Source organism: Carica papaya, chromosome 2, assembly GCF_054855325.1.
Source record: "Carica papaya isolate Zhongbai chromosome 2, ASM5485532v1, whole genome shotgun sequence".
Taxonomy (NCBI): Eukaryota; Viridiplantae; Streptophyta; class Magnoliopsida; order Brassicales; family Caricaceae; genus Carica; species Carica papaya.
This window is the reverse complement of record NC_142310.1, coordinates 15,433,255-15,447,036: the sequence shown is the minus strand read 5'-3', so window position 1 is coordinate 15,447,036 and position 13,782 is coordinate 15,433,255. Positions and strand designations below refer to the sequence as shown.

At 33.4% G+C, this 13,782-nt stretch overlaps 1 long non-coding RNA gene across 1 annotated transcript; it reads left to right on the top strand.

Moving 5' to 3' along the window:
- Nucleotides 1–1,409: 1,409 nt before the first annotated feature.
- On the top strand, nucleotides 1,410–2,686 carry LOC148268803 (uncharacterized). Its single transcript, XR_015816720.1, has 2 exons — nucleotides 1,410–1,739; nucleotides 2,457–2,686. It is a non-coding gene; the product is annotated as an uncharacterized LOC148268803 (long non-coding RNA).
- The last annotated feature ends 11,096 nt before the right edge of the window (nucleotides 2,687–13,782 follow it).

Below are 13,782 nucleotides of genomic sequence, written 5' to 3'. Positions count from 1 at the left end.
CCTCTGAAGATTACCAAGCAAATAAAAAAAAAAAAAGAGATATATACATAGATATATATGATTTTTAATATATATATATATAAGATAAATATATATAGATATAAGACAAGAAAGAAAACACATTCTCTTCTTCTGTTCATAGCAACACCAAGGGCAAAAATAATTACAGCCACCAGCAACAAAACTGAAGCTATATATATATATATATATATATATATATATATATATATATATAGGTGCGTATATATATGTGTTAAAAACAAACGAGACCAAAAACATATCAACAATCTATTAGCAATCTAATAGCAAACATAGAAAAAAGGAAAGCATACCAGCAATCTAACAGTAAAGAGAAAAACATTAAATATAAAAAAGAAAAACAACCAGCAAATCGTGAAAGAAAGATGATGCTTTTCGATGAGTTCAGATGGAGAAAATGCTTTGAAGAAGAGAAAGAAAGATGATTTTAGATGGAGACAAGAAGAAGAGAAGCAGATCGAGTGATGAAGGAAGCAGATGGAGAAGAAGAGATGAAGAGAAAAAAAAAAGAAAAGACGTAGGTTGGGTTGCTGAAAAGAAAAATGAGGTCTAAAATATAAGGGTTTTTTCAAGGTTAAAATAATAATTAGCAAAATTTAACGAAAGTATAACCGGAATAAAAATATGAACCTGTCAAAAATTACTAATTTATAATTTTAAAAATTTTTCTAAATTTTAACTGTTGCATACCATTAAATACCTTAAGATAACCATATCATCAGTAAACAAATATGATTTTGCCATTTTACCATCATACTTTAAAATTAATGAATCACAAACTAACATCATTCAAATAGAGGGCAAACGGTTGAGACACAAACACAATATTTTTTAAATATTATTTATATACTTATTTTTTAACAAAATTTTTTAAGAAATGGAGAATGAAATCTCATCTTTTCTTTTTAAGCTATAATTAAAATGTCTAAATATTTTTTTATTTGTAATATTTGCCCTACTTACTCTGATTTTAATTTATTGATAGATGATACTGCTTATATACGTAATTATTATAGTTTCTTTTATTCTTACTATATCCTTAAAAAGTGTAATCAATAAGCTCATGATTTGGCTAGGGAAGCATTACAACTAAATCAACTATCTTTAATTGTTTAGAAAATTTCTTAATATTTGGTCCCCCTACTTACTCTTGACAGGTTGGGTGATAAAAACTCTAACAAAATGTGTTTGTATATGTAATATTATACGTACATATATATATAAATAAAGGAAAGGAAGACCGATGTTTTCGCATATAGTACCGTAAACCAAATGGTTGATATTAATCCTTTAACAAGTCAAATTTTGGTTTAATATAAATGTTGCTAAAGAAGGAAAGGAGAAGATGGATTAGGAGAGACACGGTCAATTGTTATCACTATAAAATGGAAGCCATCTTGTCACTGTAGGAATGAGAATCTATAATTACATAAAAGTATATTTACAACTTCATATATACATATATATCATATAACGCATACATAAAGAAGGAAAATGGGAAAGGGTGCGGTGATGATTCTGGTTTTTTCATTAGTACTTATTTTATCAATACGCTCCGTTTTGGGTGATGAGACCGCCATGGATCATGTGGAAGAGGTTGCCTCCGACGTCAAAGAAGCTGCCAATAACTTCAAAGAGTCCGCCGGAGATGCATACGACGATACCAAGTCATGGGCTGAATGGGCCACAGACAAAATTAAGTTAGTTTTCTCTTATCTACTAATTATATTTTACCACAAAAAATTTAATAATAATAACAAAAATAAAGAATTTTTCTATACTTCTGTCTTTTTTCTAAGATATTAACTTAGAGGTGTCAAATTCACTCTCTACAATTTTGGTCGTGTTATTTTGATAACCTTTTTTTTTTTTTTTAATAAATTTAGAGTTAAAATCCTACCATGTAACACGTTAAAAAAATTATGAAATAGTAATTTTAATTATTTTTAAAATTATAAATAAAAATATGTAAAATATTTGAGGGTGTGGTGAATGTAATAAATATTTTTTGTTAAATGAATAGTAGCATAGAAAATGATAGAATTATCGAAATGTATAAATGTAAGTAGTCAATAATTATCATATAAAGTAAATTTGTAGCTAGAGGAAAAGAGACACTATTAGATATTCAAACATAAATTAAAAAAAAAAGTTTAATTTATTAGATAGGTTTTCTTTATTCTTAAAAATAGTAGGGTTCTATTTAGTATATGAAAGAAAAAAATATAATTAATTTATGGCGTAAATATATAATATATATCGAGAAAAATATTTCTGAAAAATCAACTTATTTTCATCTCTCATCATTATTTTAACTACTATTTTTTTTTATATATAATTATAAGTATTTATTTATAATGTTTCTAACCCAATTATCATTTATTTTATTATAACTAATTTTTTTAATCGTTGTCCAGGAATATAAACCTCGGTTTTCACCCTGAGGTAAATGGACCACCTCCAGAATTTTAATCACACACCAAGAAGCATCACAATAATTCACACTGTGTCTTACAAGTTTTGTAATGCTAATTTTTTGTTGATTGTTTAATTTATTTGTTTTAATTGAAGTTCATCTTTAATAAAATATAAATATAGTAACTATTATATATCACTAAAATAATAATTATTTAAACATATTTATTAAGACTATGACTATGTTGCCATGTCACGCTATATTAACAGTCACATGATTTTAACTTAATGAAAATTTAATTTATATTACATTGAAAGAATTTTGTTTTAAAAAAATAACAGTACATGAGTATCTTATATTTTAAGTCAAATAAAAAGTAATAATTTTAAAAGAATGATTTTTCTCATCTGAATAAATAGAAATAAAAACTAATTAAAAGAATTATTACAATACTTTAATTTTTGTGAGTAGTTTAAGTTTATAAAGAAAAATAAAAAATTAGTTATAACAAACACGCTAGTTATAAAATAAATTTTTTTTTGTTTTCTTAAAAATTGTTAAAGCTTCATTTCTCCCTCCGAAATTTGAGGTATGAATCCATCAATTTTGTCCAAATAAATGAAATAAAAGTGAGTATGAACTCAGAGTCAGGAGATGACAACTTATAAGAATGTTAAGAGTTTAATCCTAAAAACCTAATAAATAAAAGAATAATAAATTTAAAAAAAATAAAATAAAAAGAGAAATATTTTTTTTTAATTAGATAAGTAGAAATAAAAACTAATTAAATTTTTTTTTTTAAAAAAAAATGTATTAAACTTTTATGTTATTTTTTTTTATGAATAGTTTAGATTCACAGAGAAAATAAAAACGATTAATTATAAGAAATCTTTAATTAATAAATGACAAGTTACGTATAGAATAACTCTTTTTATTCCCAAATTGGATGTACGGAAAAATTAAAACTTTGGAGAAAAGGGAGAGATGCTTTTATCTTTCAATTTCTTTTATTAATTATTATTTTTGTCTAAATAAGAAAAAGGAAAGTATTCCCTTAAAGCCACGGGATGACAAAATTAAAACTACTACTCCTGTTGGACTTCATGCAAAAATACTAAGGTTTCATTGGACTAGTGTTTGCACTTTTATTTGGGGATATTTTTTTATATCTGTCCCATTATTGATGCAGAGTTTTTTTAGTTACAATTGTATAAGTCTCTATAATTACAATAAAGAATACCCTTAGTGGAAGAATTATAAATATTTGAGTTTGATTTCACAACTGAGAATGTTTGGAGCTTAGTAGAGAAATGAGAGCATTATAAACCAACAAGAAAAAAAGAGTTGGCTATCCTACAATCGTTATACTAATATAGTATTATGTTTACAGAAATGTTCAATTTCAAGGAAATGATATTCTTATAGAATGAAAACTTAGAGCACTTTTGAATCATCACCAGTCTAAAAAATAGCTTCCAAGGGAGATGATGCTCAAGTATTAGACTATGATAAAATAGAGCAATAGAGCACGTATAGAGCCAGCATGAAGTACATGTATAGGATGCTAAAAAAGCCAAAGACCTGCATAATCCAAGTATCTTCTCACACAACTGAGGGAGTTGGAAACAAGAGCAAATATTTTTGAAAGAGAAGTCACCAAATTGAAAACTAGAACTAATTGGTAAATAAGCAAGATAGATTGCGAGGGAAGGAAGGTCAGTTTCATTCAAGGTTTATATCTAACTCGTACTTGAGCAAATAATACAGTAACTAATAAAATAGCAGCCAAAGGGAATCAAAGGTGGCATGTCAGTAAAAGTATTAATACTATCAAGCATGCATTACAAATTATTTTAGCAAGGCTCACTACTCCATCGCCAAACCCAAAAGAAATTGTATTTGCTTCTAAAGTTATAACACCCAAATAAAAATAAAAATTTTATTTATTTATTTTTATTTTTATTTATTTATTTGATTTTTTATTTAATTTAATTTAGTTTAATTCAATGAAAATAAAAAAAATAATAATGATAAAATTGGGTAAAAATATTATTTGAATTTAATTGAAATTAGCTTTGAAAAAAAAGGATAAAAATTTGGATTCTGTGGGTGTTTTTGAAAAGAAAATCGGAAACTGGGGGTCAAAACGTAATTTAGAAAAGTTGTGCCACGTCAGCAGCCATGTCAGCGGCCCGGTCAGTAGCTCCGGCCAACCAGAACGCGCCGCGTGGTAAGGCAACGCTGACCAGGGAACAGGCCACGTGGGCGATCCGCGTGCGCGCGATCGGACGGCCCAGATCTGTTCCCACGCACACGGACGGCCCAGATCAAACGTGCGCACGGACGGCCCAGATTTACGCGCACGGACGGCCCAGATTCAATCAGGCACGGACGGCCCAGATTGTATCGCGATGAACGGTCCAGATTTAATCCCAATTAAATCGTGATCGAACGGTCCAAATTTAATCTTGATGGATGGTCGAGATTAAAAGGCAAAGGGTATAAATAACCCCACCCACACCTGACCAAAGAAACCCTAGCCGCCAGTGCTCGCCGGAGAAGAAGAACCAGACGCCGGAGGAGCCGGCCGCCGCCACCCGCCGCCGCACCGGGGAAGTTTCTGACCGTCGATCGAGGTAAATTTTCTCTCCCTTGCTCGTTTTTCGACGCTGAGTCCGCCTATGGCTAAACCGGAGCCAAACCACCGGCCAAACGGCTGAAAAACCCAACCGAAACCCAGCGGCGCCGCCGCGCCCCTCCTCGATTTTTACCTCCGATGAGGCCCTTCCCAGCCTCCGTTTGATGCAAATTTTATACCACTGTGATCACCGTTCTTTTCTCTACATGTTGATCGGAGCCAAACATCAAAACACGACTCACGCCGGAGGAGCCGCCGCACCCGAGAGCACCGCCACCGGTAAGTTTCGATTTTTCGTGATTTTTCGATCCACCGAGGGCCCTAGGGTTGTTCTATCACAGAGACTGATGCAAGCGTGGCCGAATTCGGCTAAAAATGGTCGAAAACGGCCAATCCGAGGTGAATCATCGTTGCCGGAGCACGGCATAGCCGCCGTGCCGGAATTGCGATATTGGCTGAAAGGGGGCCCTAGGTATAATTTGGGATTTTTTGGAACACATGCAGGTACCAGTAGTGCGTTTCAGTTCCCCGGAAAAAATTCAGGAAAAACTAGGAACAGCCTGTAGGCGCACTGTAGGACCGTATTCAGACCCCGAAACAAGTAAAGACCCCTCACCCTATTTCCTATCACGGTATTAAAGCTAAATAAATAATTAAACTGTACTGTATGACTTTATAGATGTATAATTGATTAAGGTTGCCAATGGAGTCTGAGTCTGATACTGTGTTGGTCTGTTATTGCTTGATTCAATTTCCAGTATTAAATGCAGCATGATGTTTGATGTAATTATATTATGGTCTCATATGCATGAATCATGGTTTCCTTATTATGATTGGTATTATGCTTAACCCGATATTGTGTTGTCTTGGTTGGTGTCCATTACTGGTTTACATGTTGTGTGTGTTTGAATGATTGAAACCAAGAAAAATGGTAAAAAAGTTATGTAAATTGATAAATGGATAATGTAGTCAGCCTGACTAGATATCCTGAGAGATGGTGGACGGACCGGGTCCGTAGGGAACTCTCTCGGGAATGTAGTCTCTCATACCAGACGGGTATGGAGACCTTCTGTATTTTGGTGCCCATACCGGACGGGGTATTGAGGTTTATGATTTTGGCGCCCATACCGGACGGGGTATGGGGACGGCCATGGAATCAGATTATAAATGTTAAGGTTCACGGGTAGCGAGACCCCTATGGATCCCCATGGATACTAGTAGGCTGGTAAATGAGGAAAATGTGTTGTTTAATGATTGAAATGCAAAGGCATGGTAAGTATTCTGTTATACAGTTCATATGATTTCATGATGATGATAATGTTATTATTTTCATAAGTTGTTTTCATGAATCTCACCGAGGTAAGTGGACAGTAAAGATTTTTATGTTAATAAACAAGTTTATTATAAATTATGCTCCATTGGTCTTTTTTGTGTTTTCTACCCACCTTTACCTCCGTGCTGGTGAGATAGTGTGATGTCTTTACTGGACTGGTGTAGCTCATTCCTTATTAACCATTTCAGATCAGGAAGACATTGTTCCCGAGCCCGTTTCGCAGGAAGACGGCGAATGGGACACCTAAAGACTCCGTAGTTATATTTATAGTTCTTATTTCAAGTATCTCTTTTAGTTAGTTTGTTCTTTTATATTTTGAGCACGTTTTTGGTTTTTGTGTAAGGAATTTTAATCAAAATTTTTATTACGTTTCCGCATTTGACATTTTTAATACACATATTTTACTCTAAATTTATGGGGCCGTTACACAAGTAGTTTTAAGTAATCCATGTATCATAACAAAGAAACCAAGGAACTCTTAGCAATTAAGTTATTCCTCTGCCTCCTCCACAATAGCCAACTAGTTCAATAGCGGCATCTGTCATCATTAGTGTCCTAAAGATCAATATTGACAAGCCCAAGGCTCATGAGAAAGAAAAACATGATGTGATAAAAAAACATAGTATGTAATACTAAGACCTGCAATTGGGCCTGAGATTAATTTTAACATTCGAAAATATATAAAAATTTATTTTTAAATTAATTTATTTTAATTTTTATTGAATTTATGAAAAAAAAGGTTAGGAATGAAATCAAAAATAATTTTGAGAAAAAAAGGTGAAAATTTCGGTTTAGAGAGTATTTTTAAAAGAAAAATTAGAAACATGGGGTCAGAGTGCAAATAGAAAAAAATTGTACCACGTAGGATCACCCAGTCAGTAACCCTAATGAACTGGAGCACACCACGTGATGAGGCACACTGGCATTGGTGCCACACGGGATGCCACGCGAGCGATCTCCATGCCCAGCAATTATATGGCTTAAGATCGATCCTGCGCGCGTGGACGATCCAGATTTATTCCCTTTTTAAGTGCGATCGGACGACCAAGATCAAATCGCGATAAATGGTTCAGATTCATTTCCTCCTTAGGCGCAATCGGACAGACGACATCAATCACGATGGATGGCGCAAATCAAAGCAAGATGGATATAAATACCTCACATCACAAGGGAACCCAAACATTAGCCGCCAACTCTGTCGGAGAAGGAGGTCGACCGCCAACCGCCGCCGCACCGGAGCCACTGCTGACAGTTAAAAAAAGTAAAAATTTTTCCTACTCGCTCAAAATTTAATTTTGAGCACCCACATGACCAAATCAAAGCAAAAAGGACTGTAGGTGAGACAGAAACTGCGGGCGAAGCCCAGCAGAGTTGTTGCGGCCAAACTCCCAAAACCCCTCCGATGACCCCCTTCTCGATTTTCGTTTCACGTGATTTTCTGATCTTTGTATTTGCCGTCTTTTTCTGTGCATATTAGCCAAAGAAAGAACCTCAGCTATAAAGGAGAATTGGTGGAGCCGCCGCACTCGGAGGCCACCCCAGCCGGTAGGTTCGGTTTTCTGTAATTTTTCGGTCAATAGAGGCTCTTAATGTATTTTTTTATAGGGTTACAGCCAAAACTGGCTAGGTCGAAGCGAACCGCCACCCACCATGCTGGAATCCCAAAATTGGCCGAAATGAGTTTTGGACACCGATTTTAAATTATTTGGGTATTTTTAGGTATATGACAAGTGTTTTGGATTCTGTAAAGAAAATTCAAGAAATTCGGTACCCGTTAGGAATCGTAGTAGGCAGTGTGCGTCTCGAAACATCGATTTAGGTAAGGATCCCTCACTCTTTTCTCTGTTACAACAAATTGAGGGTTAATAATTTATAATTGTGTGTTTTTATGAAAAATTAGAGAACCCTAAAAATAATTACAGGTCACTAGTGGAGACAGAACTGGTTAGTTTATGATCATTTCGATTTTCTATTTATTTTTCTGTACTACCTATATTTGTTTACTATTATACTGTGCGTAATTGAATTGATAGTTTTTAGAGTCTTTTTCGGTATTTGGTTATTTGGTTCCTTTGAATTATTTATCGGTATTCTGGTTATTGGTTATTTGGCTATGCTAAACTATACCATTTGTTTAAGTGGACTATGAGTATAAATTGAGTGGTTGATTGTTATGCTAATGGAAAAGATTTACTGGGTACCCGAGAAAGGGCAGATAGGCCTGGTACATAAAAACTCTTATCGTGAATATTACCTCAGTCAGACGGGGTTAAGAAGTCCTTTACCAATAAGGTCTAGGAGATAGGGTTAACCCTCATATCGGATGGGGTATCGAAATAGTCGAATGTTTAGCGCCCATTACCGAATGGAGTATAAAGATGGCCGATTAATTGTTTAATTGGATATTGAATGTTTCTTGTTATCTTATATGTGAAAATAAAAAGTGTATAAATATGAGTCTTCATAGGTTGCTTTTGGAAAAATTTGTTACGTTAATACGGAGTAAATGACTTTCTTTATATTAAATGAATTTATATTAAATTAAGAGTTTCATTAGTTGTTTTTATGATTTTTACCAATATTCAGTTTTCTGTATATGTGATTAGTGTCTTACTGAGTTAGTGTACCTCACCCTGTCATTAACTATTTCAGATCAAGAGGACCAAGATTCATATCCCAATCAGCAAGAGGGTTATAAGTAGTTCATCATCCGGACTCCCTTCAAGTACTAGTGAATGTGGTTCTAGAACATTTATTTATTCGTTTTATTTCAATTATCATTTGTCTTTTAGAAGAGACATTCTTATAACCTTATTGGGTATTCTAAATTATTGTGTAAAGAATGTAAATCTTAACTCTATTATTCACTTATGCATTTAATTTAAATTTAAGTTCCGGGCCTTTACATAGTACCTTGAAGAAAAGATCAAAATTTTAAAAGGGACTAAAGTGGGAGGATTACCGGATTTGCCGCTCTCATTTTTAATAGCTTGAGTAAAAATTCTCACAAAATTTAAAATGTCTAGATTTTTTAAATATGATGGGAAAGATTGTCTGGAAACTCATTTCTCAAGTTATACAATTAAGATGGTCAAATATGCCTCCAACTCGAAATTGATAATTTATTACTTTCCAGAGAGTCTAAGTAAAGTTATCGAGATAGTTTTTTTACCCTCAACACCACTCAAGTAAAGTATTGGGAGGATTTAGTGATAACTTTCTTGAAGTAATATGAAATATCTAATTACAATCTCCTTGTATCTAATATCTAATTATAATATTGATTGTTAAAATCGATTATCAGTATCCAAAAAGTATGGCTTGATTTTGAGAAGAGAGTATTTTTATTTGATTTATATACTAGGGAAGCTAGGCACAACTTAAAATTAAAACTAAAAGCTAAAAATTTTATTAAAGAAGAATTTTGATCGATTTCCATAACAGAATTGTTCTCAAATTATACAAACTAATTCTCTGGAAATTTTATCATACATTTCTAATTTTCTTAAATTGGTTATAAAGAAAGATATTTAATTAATCGTCTCCGTCATCATTCACATAATTATCTAAGAGAATCAAGTAAAGATAATTCTCAACTAAAACATAATTATCTAAGATAATTTGATAATCAACTAAATAACTGTCCCATTGTAATGTATATAAAATATTAAATTATTTTCCATTATGAAACAATTTTAGCAATGAATTTTGAAACATTTGTTACTCAAGTCCGATAGGGAATCACTCGCCAAAATAAAAGACTTCAACAACAACCAAATTTGAAATAATAAACTTTTATAATTTTATCTCAAATTCCAGAAAGGCTTTTCCAATCTGTTTTTGGATTTCGCAAAAAAAAAAAAAAATTTGTTCTTTTACTTTCTAACTTCCATCTTTATGCTAAATCAAGGATGAATTAGAAAATTATCGCTGATTGGTTGTAACTAATTTTGATTTAATTCTAGTATATTAATTATCTTGAAAATTAAACATAACATAATTTTGTGAATTATGTATTTTGGAACTAATATGATAAAATTCTTCTTCTTCATTTTTTTTTTTTTTTTTTTTTTGTGTGTGTGTGCATATTTTAGGAATTACTATGGTAAGATTGTAATTCATTTTTGAGTTAGTAACATTAATTATTTTATTGAATCGACATAAATTATTATGTAAAATTATGATTATGTTAATGGGATTAAACATTGATAATTCTGATCTAGATAATAAAGCTTGAACATGGGTTAAATATTTATTATTATTGTAATCTTGCTACTAGAGGTTAAATATTGGTTATTATCTTCTTACTAATAGAGTTAAACATTAATTAATGAAATTTAAAATTTTACTAATAGGATCAAACATCAATAATTATCATCCTACTAATGGAAGTTAAATAGAATTTATGATTCTATAAACAAGAGAGTTAAAAATTAGTTATTGTCATTATAACAATGGGAGTTAAACATTTGTCATGTTAACATATTTGTATGATAAGAATTAATTTTAACACTATACACTAAAAATAAAGTAACACTTTATTTGTGTGACTTTGTAATTCATGACACGAAGATTAAGCATGGTTTTTGTTTATAAGGAGACAGTCTTGTTATGCAAAGTTATCCTTGAGTAATGCTTATGGAGTATTGCTTGTTTACTGTAGGTAGGATATTTCTATCTGGATTGTTTATTGAGTATTTATGTGAAAAAAGATTGGCAAAATATTTAAGTGAAAGTAATTATCTTCAGCCACCAAATTTGTTTGTTTTGAACAGTTATTATTTTCTACAAATATGTATGTATATATAAATGTTATTGTCTTTCTTGCATGGTAATTACTAATTAAGAGAGTATTAGTTACTTACAATATGTCGAGCTTATATATATATATATATACATTTGGTGTTCTAAAATATAAGAGTTGTATCATTCGAATACCGAAACGATGATTAGAGTTTGACTAAAATATTTAAGTTAATTAAGATTTGTATTCCATTACTAAATTAGAAATTAAAAGAGATATTACATGATTTTATCAATAATTTATCTCGTGTTAAATGTATAGTTTTATTTTTTAATTTTTTGGACTTCTGCTAATATGCACACAAAGTTGAAATAACAAGACCAAAATAAATTAAACTTTCACATGAGGGAGAGTGCTACTCCTCTCCTTAATTTCCCTCTCCTTGCAAGTGTTGGAAATGAGTAGTCGAACCCACCAGCTTGTTCGGTTCTCAGATCCATCACTATACTCATTTGATTTCTAACAAGCTTATCCATGGCTGCCCATCTTTGTATTTTACCCGAAGTAGTTCTTGGAACACACCCACGTTTCACCAGAATCACCCTCCCAACTTTCACATTCTCTTCCTTGAGAACATCTTGTTTGATCCCTTCACACAACCTCCTCAAAATGCTCTGGTCTAATTTCTCGCTTCCCTGCAGCTCTGCAACAAGAGTAATAGTTCTTGAAATGCTGAAACAAGCAAGACATCCTCCTCTGAGAAACTGTGGATAACAATTATAAGCTGCAGTCTCGATGTAATGAGGATGTATCTCTTGATTGTTTTGGGTTTTGATAATGTCCACACACCGGCCAGTCACATAAAGAAATCTTTCTTGTCCCTTAACAATGCCTCGGTCGCCTGTTCGTACATAATACCTGCTACTGATCTTATTCTTGAGCCTCCCTTGGAATATTTTTTGGCTGAGAAAAGGGTGGCCGAGGTAACCAGAAGCATTGCTGGGAGATGAGATCCAAATCTCACCTTCGATTCCATCCTCAACAGCCTCCTTAGTTTGTTCATCAACGATTATTATCTCCACTTCATCCAACTGATCTGCAAGCTTTGCACTTGGTAAGAGCTGCTTGTGAGATGGAAAATAATCCCAACAGTCATTCTTGTTGTTTCTCCATGCAGTTGAAACAAAGGTACAATTCTCTGCAAGGCCATAAGATGGAGCTATACACGAGGGATTCAGCCCATAAGGTTGAAAGACATGAAGAAACTCTTCCACAGATGACTTGTAAAGAGGCTCGTTAATAAGGATTAGGTTCTTCAAACATAGTAGATTTAGATTTGAGTTTTCTTTCTGATCGGATTTTCCATGGTGCCTCATGACAAGAGTTAAGGCAAAGGATGGAACAGGAGTGCAAGTTGACTTAAGATCTGATAACATCTCAAGCCATAGCATAGGCCGGTTAACAAATGAAGCAGGTGATGTTAGTACACAGGTTGCACCAGATACAATGGTGAGCAGCAGAAACATTAGACCACAATCATGATATTGAGGCAACCAGGAGACAATGATGCTATTCGGGTGGAGATCATAAGCTTTCCTTGCTGTTCTAACATTGTGAGCAGCTGATCCCGCAGTCACAAGCACTGGCTTTGGAATCCCAGTTGCTCCTGACGTGTACTGAATCAAATATACTTCATCAACCTTGCAACCATTATAAGATGGGCTATCCATTACACCCCTTGAAGCAGTAGTTTCTCCGTGTTTTATATCTTCAGTTGAAATCCATATTAAGTTTCTCAGTATCACCACAAGGTCTGGATCGACAGAAGAAGAGCAAGAGCTGGTGTATTGTTGGACAAGAGCAATGTAATGAGGAGGAGCTACGGCAGCTTTAGGCCTGGTCTGTGAGACAACTCTAAGGAAGTGGTGGTAGTTTGGTTTGTGAAAAGAAGGGTGAGGTGGGAGTAGAGGAATGGTCAAGAGGCCAGCTCTTTGGCAGCCGAAAAGGACTTGAACGAGTTCGAGTCCAGGTGGGCATAAGAGCATTACTCTATCAGCTCTTTGCAAATGAAGCAACAAGGAAGATGAAATGGAAGAAGCAGACTGATTTAGTTGAGCATAGGTGAGGGTGGAGCCATCTTCAGCCCAGATGAAAGCTGGCTTAGACCAGAAAGCTGGAAAGTTCGACCAGATTGGAAGGTAGAGATCAACCACTGGTTGGTCGGGGAAACATGGGTCATAATTCTCCTGGTTCATGCTGTTAATATCTGTTTGTTTGTATACAATGAATCCTATCATAGCCTACGTTTTATAGTATCCAAGAAAAACAAAATGAAGCAAATATTCCACGGAATATCCAACTGATTTAACTAAAACAAATGTGCGGATCGGAATCTTCCATCCCGCGATTTGGTGACTAATGGAAGCACGTATATAATCACCATGTTCTAGCCGTCCTAACCTTTGTTGGCTTCTGCAAACCAAAATATCTATTAATAGCTGATAAGGGGGATAGATTTTTATGATGAAAATCGATATTGATGTTCTTTAATTCTTAACTCACAGAATAGATTCTTGTATAGTTTGACTTTTCTTGCATGTTGGGATTATCTT